Genomic DNA, 15,000 nt, shown 5'->3' on the forward strand with positions numbered 1-15,000 from the left:
CTAACATTAACTTTGCACTTGCTATTCTCATGACCAGATTTAATTGAATTTACATATTTAAGAGAAATTCCATAATATCACCGGACTCTCCACAAAATTGGCCAGTGCACACTATCAAAGACTTTTTCATAGTCCCCAAATGACATATAAAGTGGATTTCTATATTCTACACATTGTTGTACAACATGTCTGAAAATGAAAATTTGGTCAGGACAACTACCTTTTCTAAATCCTGCTTGCACATCTCTCAGCTTTCTCATCAACCTTTCTTTATCTTTAGTCTCTTTAGAATAAGCAAATTATATATTTTCATGACAACTGACGTAAGTGTTATGCCTCTGTAATTATTGCAATCAGTCAGGTGTCCTTTTTTTACCCATTTTCACCAACACTCCTAACTTCCATTCATCAGGTTTTGCCTCTTCACGCCACATTCTACAAAATAATCTTGTAAGTATTCCGGGGGTCACTTAATTTCAGCCAGTATTATCTCAGCAATTATCCGATGGTAACCAGGTGCTTTCCATCTCATGAGTTTTTAATGATAGCTTTGACTTCAAACACACTTTTTGTTCACGATCAGCTCTCCCCGTCCCATATGAATGGGGCGAGGGAGTAGTCATAGCTTGTTGAGAGTGGGGTGCGTGTGCGTGTGTGTCCATATCTACTTAAATTTTAGCCGTCAATTTTTATGGGTCATATATACATAATGGCATGTGATTATGTATTAGAATCTGTCTACTGATAAAATCTTGAAACCTACTCGATAAATTCCAAATCAATGAAAGCAGATGGAATGGATAACTTCTATAGAATTTCTAAATATACAGAAAATAGATTGCAAATATCAGTTGGTCAGTTACTCCCATTCATTGGTGCGAGGATGAACGAATACTACATACTGCCAACTTTCACTAATGCAGTGAGTGTAAAGCATATACAACACGCAGACACACACGAACACACACATATACACAAATACACACACCTATATATATATATATATATATATATATATATATATATATATATATATAGATATATATATATGTGTGTGTGTGTGTGCATATCATCCGTATATAATAAAGAGCAAGTCTCTCTCTCTCTCTCTCTCTCTCTCTCTGTATATATATATATATATATATATATATATATATATATATATATATATATATATATATATATATCTATTATATATATAAATGTATATATGCATATATATATTATATATAAATGTATATATACATATATATATGATATATATGTATATATATTTATATATATATATATATATATATATATATATATATATATATATATATATATATATATATATATTTGTGTCACGCTGAGCGGCATTGCCTAATATATGACTACTCGGTATCTCTCCGTCCCTTTGATGGGGGAGAAGAGTAATTAGTTATACCCTGACGAGAAGAGGGACCCCGAGAGGTAGTTAAGGAAGAAAGAGAGGTTTGGAATGGTTGAATCTGTGTGCGTGCGCGTGTGTGTGTGCTTACCTATATAAATATTTAGAAGTAATTTTTGATGTGTCACGCACACATATATACAGCATATATATATATATATATATATATATATATATATATATATATATATATATATGTATATATATATATGTATATATATATATATATATATATATATGTGTGTGTGTGTGTGTGTGTGTGTATATATACATATATATGTATATATACATATATACATATATATATGTATATATATGTATATTTATGTATATATATATATATATATATATATATATATATATATCTCACAAACTTTCTTTGTTCATCAAATCATCATCATTTCTTCCATCCCCTGTTTCTTTTACAATATCTAGGGACACATTCTGTTATTATTATTATTATTATTATTATTATTATTATTATTATTCGCTAAGCTACAACCCTAGTTGGAAAAGCAGGATGCTCTAAGCCCAGATGCTCCAACAGGGAAAATAGCCCAGTGAGGAAAGGAAAAAGGGAAAAATGAAATATTTTAAGAAGAGTAACATCAAATAGAATAAATATCTCCTATATAAACTATATAAACTTTAACAAAACAAGAGGAAGAGAAATTAGATAGAATAGTATGCCCGAGTGTACCCTCAAGCATGAAAACTCTAACCCAAGACAGTGGAAGACCATGGTTCAGAGGTTATGGCACTACACAAGACTAGAGAACAATGGTTTGATTTTGGAGTGTCCTCCTATAAGAGCTGCTTACCATAGCTAAAAAGTCTCTTCTACCCTTAGCAAGAGGAATGTGGCCACTGAACAGTTACAGTACAGTAACTCTTTAGGTGAAGAAGAATTGTTTTGTTAATCTCAGTGTTGTCAAGTGTATGAGGACAGAGGAGAATATGCAAGGAATAGGCCAGAATATTCGGTGTATGTGTAAGCAAATGGAAAATGAACTATAACATGAGAGAAGGATCTAATGTAGTACTGTAGTACTCACTGGCCATCTATTATATGTCATTATCATTTTATACCCTGCCCATGTCCATTTCTTTTCCCTTGTGCGAGTGGGCAGTTAGGTTGTAACTAAGAGGCGAGGTGAATACAAATAAACTTTATTAAACACTCATCAAGTTTATATACATCGACTTCTGAAAAAGAACGTAATAAAAAATCAAACATGATAAAGCTTATGCTAACTTGATAGCACCGGTTGGTCTATTAACAGTGCAGGGAAGAGCGAGTAATAAGATCGTGTATGGAACACGTGCGGTACTTGGCTCCCCCCCTAAAAACAACATACACGTTAAATGGGGCGCCCTGATCTTGAGAGACATATCATAGGCGGGTCATCTTGCAAGAGATATGCAGGTTTAGTGCGATCAATAGAGACCCAGTCTTCCTTGCCATGAAAGTTCAGTAAGAACGCTTTCGTTGTTTGACGGATCACAAGGAAAAGGCCCAAGTAAGGGGCGTTAGCGGTGGTTTGCTGGTGTCGTTGCACAGGAAAAATTACGATGCCTTGTGCAAAGCTGCTTTGAAGGTGCAATAAAAATTATCAACTATCCGGTTTGCAGCAGGGTTGTAAGAGATTGTTTGATGTCAAGGGATTCTAAGTAGATTTGCTAATGATGTGGTATCCCTGTCAGAAGTAATATGCTCAAGAATACCAAATCTTGCTATTCATCGTGAGAGTAAGGCAGATGTACATAAGGTGGAAGTTGCAGTTTCCACGAGAATGGCTTCTGGCCAACCCATTGATTGGTCGATTATGGTAAACAGGTAACAATGTCATTGTGATGTGATCACGGGCCAAACAATGTCGACATAGATATGAGCAAAGTAACGCTGAGGTTGAGGAAAGGTGCTCACTCCTGAATCTGTGTGCCGATGTACTTGTGAAGTTTGCCATGAAGTACAGGCACGGACCCAATCCTTAGCATTATTTGTAATGCCGTGCCAAATGAACTTCGTCATCAGTAGCTGTGCAGTAGATCAACATGAGGGATGTGGAAGGCCAGGAATGAAATCAAACACATGTCGGCATATGAGAGCAGGCATCCACGGTCTAGGTCTACCAGTACTAACGTCACAGAGGAGGGTGGTGTTGGAGTCGTAGAGGGGGACGTCTCCCCAACAGAGGGATGTGCAGGATGTCCTACATGCTTGGTACTCTGAATCTTTTATTTGGGCTTTTTCCAAGGCGTTGTAATCCAATTTCAGATGAATGGCGGCCAATGTGTTTCTTGACAGGACATCAGCAACGGGATTCATTATCCCAGGGACGTATTAAAGGGTGCAATTGTATTCAGCCACGGCAGAGAGATGTTGGCGTTGACGGGCGGACCAGGCGTTGGACTGTCGAGTGAAGGCCTGCACCAGAGACATGTGGTCCGTGCGAATGATGAAGGACGTACCTTCCACGAAGTGGGGATAGTGTCACACAGCCAAGTGCACTGCCAGCAATTTGTGGTCGAAGGTAAAGTAGCCGGATTTCACCTTGGATAGTTTTATACCGAAGAAGGCCAATGGGCGGGGCAAGCCGTTGATCACCTCCTTGAGCAAATGCACTAATAGCAACATCGCTGGCATCGGTGGAGAGGAGAGTTGCATGTGGCACAGAAAAAGGGAGAGCAGCATAGTTGCTAGGGTATTCTTTGCATTGCAAAAGGCCACTTCTTGAAGGGGACCCCACTTCAGGTCCTTTGGCTTGCCCTTGAGGGAGGCATAGATAGGGGCAAGAGGAGTTACAATGGCCATCAGGAAACGGTAATAGTAGTTAATCATGTCCAAGAATTCTTATACTGCACCAATAGCGACATCAATGGCATCGGAGAGGAGAGGTGCATATGGCACAGGAAAAGTGAGAGAAGCAGCAGTTGATAAAGCATTCATTCCATTGCAGAAGACCTCTTCTTGAAGGGTACCCCACTTTAGGTCCTTTGGCTTACCCTTGAGAGAGGCATAGAGGGGGGGGGGGAGTAGCGACGATGGCTGGCAGGAAATGGTGATAATGTTTATCTTGCCCAAGAATTCTTGTAGTACTTTGATGGTCGAGGGCGTGGGGAAGTTCTAAATGGTTGCCAGCTTCTCTGGGAGGGGGTGGACTCTTTCAGGAGTGATACGGTGCCCTAAGAATGATACTTCATTGGCGCCAAAGGTACACTTGTCATACCAAAATGCAATGCCATTTTGCTGTAAGTGGTCGAGCACGATGCGTAGGTGACGAAGGTGTTCCTCCATGGAGGAACAGAACACAAGTATGTCATCCACGTAACATACATAGAAAGGGAGGTTCCGTAAGATGCCATCCATGAGACGTTGAAAAGTTGCACCAGCATTATGAACGCCAAAACATGAGTAATTGAAGATGTATGTACCAGAAGGGTTGGCGATGGCAGTCTTGGGGATGTATCTGGGTTCATAGGCACCTGATAATACCCCTTCAGGAGGTCGAGCGTGAAGAAAACCTTCTCTTTGTGCAAGTAGGAGGTCATGTCGCGGATGTCTGGGATGGGGTAGTGATCTGGTTCAGTCTGCATGTTCAGGAACCTGTAATCTCCACACGGATGCAGAGAGCCATCTTTTTTCAAGACGATGTGTAAGGGTAACGACCGTTGCGTGAGGCCTTTTGACAAAGGCCCATTCTTTCCCGTTTGTTTGGGGGCTGCCAAACGATCTGTTGCCGGACGCTTGAATCTGGTGAATACTCGGGGCTCTCTCATCTTGATATGGTGATAAATACCGTGTTTGGCAGGAACCGTGGGCGTCTGAAATTTTGGACGGAAAAATACGGTTACGAAGTGAGGAGGTAGTTTTCAATGGGAGGTAAGGTGGATGCAACTAAACTTTATTAAACAATTATCGATTTTATATACAGAATGTGCGAGTGAGGAGTTAGGCTGTAATTGAAATGCGAGGGTAATGCAACTAAACTTTATTAAACAATCATCAAGTTTATATAAGCGACCTTAGAGCAAGAACGTCTTAATAATTCAAACATAATAAAGCGTATGCTGGTATGATAGCCCTAGTTGGTCTATTGACAGTGAAGGGAAGAGTGAGTGATGAGATAAAAATTCAAAATCGTTCAAGTGTACGAGCATGTATGAAATACGTGGAGTACACCCTACATGTTGTTAGAATATCCTCTACTTTAGTTTGCTCTCGTATCCATATTGCTCTTTTTCAGTCTCTTAGTGTTATTCGCGTCATTATTCTTTCCATAGCTCTTTGAGTTGTAACTAGTTTGACGGTGGGAGGAGAGGAAGTCTTCTAAAGGGCTGGATGTAAAGTGAAAAAACGTATTGGAAAGAAAGCACCTTGGTATTGGCGAAATATGTAAGATCTTTTTGAATGTGTAGAAAGGTTTAACGAGAAAAAGAAGGTTGTAGATATTTTACTTTTAAAGAGGTTCATCTACAATTCACTAGTTGAAGGAGGGAGGCAACATTGATTTGCTTTATTTTTCTCGACATTTAACACCCCCCCCCCACTCCATTAGGGCAATTAGATGAATGAAATAAAAAGGCAAATATATGAATATATGTGTACTAAATATATATATATATATATATATATATATATATATATATATATATATATACATATACATATATATATATATATATATATATATATATATATATATATATATATATATATATATAAATATGTATATATATATATATATATATATATATATATATATATATATATATATATATATATATATATATACATACATATATATATATATATATATATATACAAACATGTGTGCATACCAGTGTATGCGACCTGTCGAAAATGATGGCTATATATCTAAGTAGATATGCACGAACATGCACCCCACTCTCACCAGGTTATAATTACTCTCCCCTCCCCCTACCCGAGGGACAGGGAAAGCAGCGGAGCGTTACCGAAAAGAATTATATATATGTATGTCTATATATATATATATATATATATATATATATATATATATATATATATATATATATATACTGTATATATATATATATATATATATATATATATATATATATATATATATATATATATTTATTTATATATATGTGTGTGCATATATATACACGCTCGCATATATATATATATATATATATATATATATATATATATATATATATATATATATATATATATGTACGTATATACGTGTCTCTAAGCTTAGTGACAAATATATGAATTGCACGCTTCAGCGATAGACCGTAAAAATGTGTATATATATATATATATATATATATATATATATATATATATATATATATATATATATATATATATATATATATATATACACATATACACACACACACACACACATATATATATATATACTGTATATATGTATATGTATGTATGTATATATATAGATATACACAAATATATATATATATATATATATATATATATATATATATATATATATATATATATATATATATATGTATATGTATATATATATATATATATATATATATATATATATATATATATATATATATATATATATATATATATATATATGTATATATATACAGCCAGACACTTGCTCTTTATTATATAGGGAAGATATGTGTGTGTTTATGACCTATAAATAAAGTTACCCTATCGACATAGGATGAAGCATACTTATAAAAAAATAACCGTCTATTTGGCTATCAGCATTGTGTATATATTAATCTCGGTACATAATGAAACGTAAGTTTTATTTTTCTTCTTCGTGTATTCAGAAGCCACCAATTAAGCCTCTACTTGACTTCATTTTGTTAACCAACCAGCTTCTTAGATCCTTCCTCCTTTTCACTTAATCCACCTTAGTTGGGGCTTATTACCTTAGCTTTGGTCCCGTAACAATAGCAGAACTTCTCTTATTGTACAGAAATCAGACGAACAATTATTTATTACTGTATCTTGGTTTCTATATCGTAATGGTATGGATTTACAGATATAGTTGCTAACAACTTGGTTAATTATCTGTTATTTGGTTTATTAATGTTGTACTGTTAATGAACTCTTTGGATATGTAATTTACAGATATAGTTGCTAACAACTTGGTTTGTTATCTGTTCTTTGGTTTATTAATGGTGTACTGTTAATGAAGTCTTTGGATATGTACATATCAAAATAAGTTCATTATCAGTGTCTGTATTATACTTTTGTGTATTTTATGAAGAGTAATAAAAGAAATTGACGGAGCTTCGTACATACACATTAAGGTACTCTCTTCACTTTTCTGTTTCAGTTGTGCTGAACATTTTGCAGAATGTCGACTTTCCTATTCTGCTGGGATATTATCATAAGTCGTGATGATTGCTGTAATGTATAAGCTTTATTATGACATTTAAGGGTATACTATTTACCTATGATTTTTAAATGTATACGTATGTTTATTCCTTGCGATTCACCCCCCCCCCAACATTTTATCCGACATGTTTCTTTCTCCATTTCCATGTATATTAATTACTAACCAAACAAGTTCAAGTTAAACCTGTTTAAAGTATTATGAGGACTTAAAAAAGTTTTGCTTCAGCGTTGATAGTGGCAACTGACTTGTTGCTGCGGGAAGCAGTTTCCTTTTTGGGCAAATTTTCATTTCGAATTTTTTTTTCATAATTATATCTTGCGATGTCTTGTTCATTTGATACTGATAGTTGGTAAAAAAAAAGTATAATGATTTCGATTTTCCTTTCACTGAGGCCATTGTTTTGGTAAATTGTTTTCTATGCGGCATAATTTTTCGATGGCGATATGTGCTACTTTGATATAGATTGAGAATTTTTATCGGTTGAATATGATATAGTGATTCTGTACAAAATCAGGAGAGATGATGTGTGTTATCGTCCATTTCAATTATTATTATTATTATTATTATTATTATTATTATTATTATTATTATTATTATTATTATTATTACAAGCTAAGCTATCACCCTAGTTGGAGATTCAAGATGCTATACGCCCCAGGGCTCCAACAGGGAAAAAATAGCTTATCGAGGAAAGGAAATAAATAAACTGCAAGGGAAGCAGTAAACAATTAGGATAAAATAGTTTAATAACAGTAACAACTTTAAGTCATATTTTTCCTTTATAACCTATAAAAACTTCATAAAAACAAGATGAAGAGAAACAAGAAAGAATACTGTGCCCTAGTGTACCCTCAAACAAGAGAACTATATTAAGACAGTGGAAAGCCATTGTACGGAGGTTATTGCGCTACCTAAGACTATAGAACAATTGTTTTTATTTGGAGTGTCCTTCTCTTAGAAGAGCTGCATACCATAGCTAAAGAGTTTTGCATAATTAAAGAATTGATTCACAGTCAAAATGATAAATTTAATTTGCAGTAGTTAAGAATGAAGCAAATTCAGAGTTGAGCATAGAATTAGCATTGAACTTAGAGAGGAGGGAGTAAGGAAAGTAGAGAAGTGTTACAGACTTGGAAAGGAGAAAAAGGAATGCGAAATGAAATCACATTTATAAATGATACAAGAGGGGACGCAGAAAGAACTACAGCATTGGAAACAAAAGTTTGGTGTAGAAGTTTCGACAGAAACAGGAGGAATATCGGCTTGAATTCAAAGGTAGAGCCAGAACTGGCAAAGCAATTACAAGAAATAAGGTTTGATGAGAGGGAAGTTAACGTATGAGGGAAGTTAACGTAGTTTATGGACACAAGTCTGATGTTTACACTTCGACAGTAAATAACTTTTATAAAATGTAAAATAATTAGTAGGAAATATAATAGATCATAGATGCTTATACTTTAACGATTGAAAGTTATCCTCAATAATTTCGTAGCCAACTCAAACCTTTTATTAAAGCTTCGACTGAAGAATTTGCAGTAGAGAATCAGAGGCTTTTTACGAATACCTGAGTCTGGATAGGTTTCAAAATTTTAGCCTGTATCAAGAATCATCAGAAAGGGGCACAGTTAAATGTAGGAAAGATTACACTTTATTTCGGGAATTACACCTGAGTACATAGCAGATCAAGAGATGTATAAATGGATAATGAATACCGTGGAAAATGTAAAAATCGTTCAAGACATTCAATTTTGTATAAATGCTTCGGACAAGAAATTTAGTCTTAAACAAAATATAAATAAAGGAGAAAGTGACCAAAGGACAATGCCTTGGCTATTACGTAATGCCCAGTCTCGAGAACAATAAAAAAAAGGCAGGACAAGTTCACTTGTAATGGTCCAGTTTTCTTGTTTACTTGCTTCAATTATTTTCTCCATGAGATGCGAAATACAGTTGTTGGCTGCAATATGGAATATCTGGAGTGAATAAGAAGTGGTGGATACTGTATGGTATAAAAGGCTCATCTTCATCGAAATCATGATTTTGTTAATCTTTCCTTATTGCTTTTTCTCCTTCTTAATTTGATAATTTTTATGCCATCCTCATTGTCAATCCAAAGATCTTAAGAGCAAATTACTATGTTATGTGCACGTCATATATATATATATATATATATATATATATATATATATATATATATATATATATACATATATATATATATATATATATATATATGTATATGTATATATACATATGTATATATATATGTATATATATATATATATATATATATATATATATATATATATATATATATATATATATATATATATATATCATCATCTCCTCCTACGCCTATTGACGCAAAGGGCCATATATATATATATATATATATATATATATATATATATATATATATATATATATATATATATATATGTATATATATATGTATATATATATACATATGTATATATATATATATATATATATATATATATATATATATATATATATATATCGGATTTATGCATGCATTTTGCATACATTCCTTTTTAATAGATTATCTATATCATTATAAGAGTTTATGCATTAAGCTGTATATTGAGGGGTTCTAAATCTTACAAGAAAATATGAATTTAAGATTTTAAGATATGCAAAAATGAGAGAGAGAGAGAGAGAGAGAGAGAGAGAGAGAGAGAGAGAGAGAGAGAGAGAGAGAGAGAGAGAGAGAGAGAGAGAGAGGGGGGGGGGGACATTGAAGCGCTGAAATGGAAAGTGACCCTTGGACTTCTAAGGAACATCCTTAAAAGAAAGAAGTATAAATGATTCACAATAATTCCCGACGGTGCCAAGTTAAGCCTTTCGAGCGTCCTATCCTCTTATACCACATCATCTAGTCTCTTTAACCCTTTTTTTTTCTTCTTACATGTATATTCAGACACCTATGCGCAATCACTTAAGTATACACACGCCTATTGTAGAGCGCTGATAGTAAGGGATGGCAAGTTACCTTTCCAATATATATATATATATATATATATATATATATATATATATATATATATATATATATATATATATATATATATATATATATATATGTATATATTTATATATATTCTTACGAAGCTTGACTAGTATAAGAGTAAATATTTCATTCATGTATATAAGAGATGTATAGAAACCTCGCAATGTAGGTTTCACTCATGTAGGTTTAAGTAATGTGTGTAGATTACATAAGACTTTCATCATTCATGTAATTGAATTTTCATTCAATTTAGTGTATGTAGATTTATGTTATTTTTAAGAATTAACTTTCTATTTCATCTATTTTGTTACGAAGTTGAATGTAATCTCGTTTAGGTATGCTGTACATACATGAGGAATGAGCACGAGGGATTATGCCACTTTTTATGTTTCTACGTGGTTAGAAAGTTCTTGGAGATTCCAGAGATATATTTACTCTTTTTGTTATTGTCCCGAGAAGTAGGTGGGCGGAGTTAGCTGAGAGAGGGTTGCCTTGCAAGCAAGGCTAGTATCCCTTTTTCAATTTAATACGTTGCCAATCTTACGCCGACAGGCCTTGTCCTCCACGCCACTAGGATGATCTATTAGATTTTTTAGACAAATTAAGTCCATATATATATTTATATAGCCCCAGGAATGCATAAGCAGCAGAATAGACCCAGCCTATCCCTTTGAAAGAACCAAAGTTCGCCTGCCCTCTCTCCTCCCAAGGGTGTGACCTCTCAAATGCGAATTAGTTTTTTACCCAACATTTACCATGTATAGCGTTTTTAATCCAAAAGACGTAAGTTTAGCAGTTACATTTATGTAAATTTCATTTAATGTTTAATTATTAGAGTGTTAAAGTGTTAGTTATTTTTATGAATTATCAAAATTAAATATTTTTATAAAATTAATTTCTAGTGAAAAAAGTGATTGTATAATTTTCATAGAGAATCATTTTCTTGTCTTAGTCAATGGTTTTCTTCAGATTTAATATTTCGAATGATTTATTTTCATATTAATTCTATCAAAATGTTGTAACTTTTTATAGAATATAATAATTTTTGTAAAGAGTGTATTATTTCGATCACCAATATTTCCTAGCAGTGCTTTGCTCGTAATCCCTGACTAAGAACCGAAGTAAGAGGTTGTTTTTTAATAGATCTTATAAAATAATCACCCATTATTGTTTTGAGTGTTACGTAAGAGACCTTTGGATATTCAATGTTCATATATATTGCCATGTGAGAGTTACTTAATTTTTTCAGAGCTCGGGTATTATTTTATAAGTGTAACAGACTTATGTAATATAAACAGGTGAGTTTGGAGGTCTGTAATTTATGTAATTCGTCAGCCGTAATACATATTTTGGGTGCCCAGACCCTTGGGATTGAGCGAGTCTGTTTTGAATATGGTGATAACAGGGCAGTGTTTTCATTAAAGGTTTGAACAGTTTTGGGTTGACAGGATTCTTTGTATTGTTCGAATATATTTTTCAGAGGTATAATTTTTGTAAAGTACAAGATGGCACAACTAAATGTTCAATAATTTTTGGAAAACCCAATTGTTCAGGAATTGTTGGAAGCTAATGTAACAAAAGCTCAGTGGCTCTCTATTTTAATGGCATGTGGTGGCCAGGCAATGAATGGAATGATTAAAGCTCAAATCAAGTGTCTAGCCTTAGAAGCGTTGATAAACTCGGGAAAGTTGTCGGAAGAAGATATTATATCAGCTCGCAAACTTTTGGAGAATGCACGATCCCGTTTTTAATGTGATGTATGCGCAGAGGTTAATTCCTCAATTCACGGAAGCTCCCGACGAATTCTTCGATCATTTGGAAACGGTCGTGTCAACGATGGAACTGCCAGAAGATAAATGGTCTGTGCTATTGCAGTGTCCTCATTACGAACGGACGCAGTGCATATCTTGCCTTGTCTCAGGACCAGAAGAAGGAGTATCAAGAAGTTAAAAGGAGCATGATACAAGTATATCAGATGACCCATGAGTATTATAATGAAAGATTCTGAAGTTTGCGGAAGAACAAGAAAATGACTTTCCTGGATAACCCTTATAAGGCTCGACGATTTTTTAAGAGATAGATAGAGGCTGCTAACGTGAGAGACTTGGTTGATTTAGAAGAATTGATAGTGCTGGATCAATATTTACGAGGAATTCCTGAACATATTCGAACATACTTTAAAGAGAGAGAGGTGAAAAAAACTTAATAAAGCCGCTTCATTGAGTGAAGATTATAATATTATCAGTCGTAAACCCTTCTCGTGTATGAAGTTTCAACCGTCATTCCGACCAAGTGTCAAGTATTTGCCGAACCATGGAAACCAGTTTAGTAATAATTATGTGAACAAGTTCAATAGTTACAGCGGAAGTAGCACTGGTACTGTTCCAAAGCAGAATGCGATAGTACCACAGCAACAATCGTCGAATCGTCCTCCTTGAGGTGTTGTGAAAGAAGTGCAGAGGTTAATATCTTCTGTTATAAATGTGGCAAGAGAGGCCATATCAGTAAGGAATGTTGGTCGAACCAACCGAAAGGAGTCGCCCTAGTGGTTAAGGATAATTCAACTTCACAGAATGCAAAAACGAAGAAGCAAACAGGAAAGGATGATGAGGAAAATAAGCCCGCTAATGTTTACAAGATGAACAGGACAACCCGAATCAGCCTGGATGCCTTTAAACTGTATATTTATGAAGGCATGTTAGCTGCTCTGGATGGGAGCGAGCAGACCTTGGTCAAAATGTTGCGTGACACAGGTTGTAACCAGAGTGTAGTAACACGAGGTGTACCCCCGTTGGTGGAACAGTCTCTCACAGGAGATTTGGTCATTTTGAAGGGAATAGGAGGTGAGGAGGCTACCTCTATTGGCCGTTTGAAACTGTCATGCGAGTTGGTGACAGGTAATTTTGATTTTGCGGTAAAGGATTCATTGGCTGTTGAAGGAGTAGAAATCCTGCTGGGTAATGAGGTTGGTGGAGCGCCGTTTGTGCCTTGTCCCATTGTAACGGAGAAACCATTGGAGTATAGTCCTAGGACTGAACTCGAGAAGGACTACCCGTATCTGTTTCCTAGTTGTGTAATGACTAGTATTATGACGAAGAAAGTGGCTGCAGAAGAAGACAGAGAAACTGAAAAACGATGAACTTGGAGGACTTATTCTCAGAAGAGAATTTCCATGATGGTACTCAAGAGGAGAACTCACTAGAGAGCCCGAGAAAAGAAGGATGACAGATGAATGAACAGGAAGACAAAGAAGCTATGGATTTTGAAGAAATAGAAAACTCAGCATTAGAAGTAGGATAAGTGAGTAGGAAAAGGCTGATAGGATTGCTGATATTGTACCGTGTGGTGGATGAAACGGAGGTGCAGCAGTCTCCCACTTGTTATTTCCTTAAGGATGGATTGCTAAAACCATAGACCTGCTGATATCCCTGGGAATGCCGAATGGGGAATATACCATCAGGTATTGATTCCCGCACCGTTGAGAAGACAGGTGATCGCAATAGCGCACGAGACGGGACACCTAGGAATAAGGAAGACGATGGAGAAGATTATGAAACACTTTTTCTGGCCTGGCAAGCAAAAGGATGTGAGCCAGATTTGCGGTGCATGTCACGGTTGTCAGATGGCTGGAAAGCCTAACGAGTACATCGAGTACCCGATTGAAATGCGAGAAGAACCCTTTAGCAAGATAATGATCAACAATGTTTGACCGTTACCAAGAACAAAGAATGGTGACGAATATATGTTAACATTGATGTGTCCAGTGACGAGGTACCCAGAAACCATACCCGTCAGGAATATCAGTGACAAAGTAATCGCCGAGAAGTTGTTAGACTTTTTTACTAAGGTTGGTATTCCGAAAATCGTTCAGGGTGACCGAGGAACAAATTTCATGTAAAAATTGTTTCAGGACTGATGGATATGAAACGAAAAATATCTACTGCTTATCACCCGGTGACCCAAGGTGCATTAGAGAGGTTTCATCAAACCCTGGATAGTATGTTAACAAAGTACATCAACGAAACAGGAAATGAATGTGATATCGGACTACCGTTGATGTTATTTGAAAAACGCTATACTTATCAAGAAAGCATGAGATGTAGCCTGAATGAAATGGTGTTTGGATAAGAAGTAAGAGAACCGATTAAAACTTT

The sequence above is a fragment of the Palaemon carinicauda genome, chromosome 36, assembly GCF_036898095.1.
Source record: "Palaemon carinicauda isolate YSFRI2023 chromosome 36, ASM3689809v2, whole genome shotgun sequence".
In the NCBI taxonomy this organism is placed as follows: domain Eukaryota; kingdom Metazoa; phylum Arthropoda; class Malacostraca; order Decapoda; family Palaemonidae; genus Palaemon; species Palaemon carinicauda.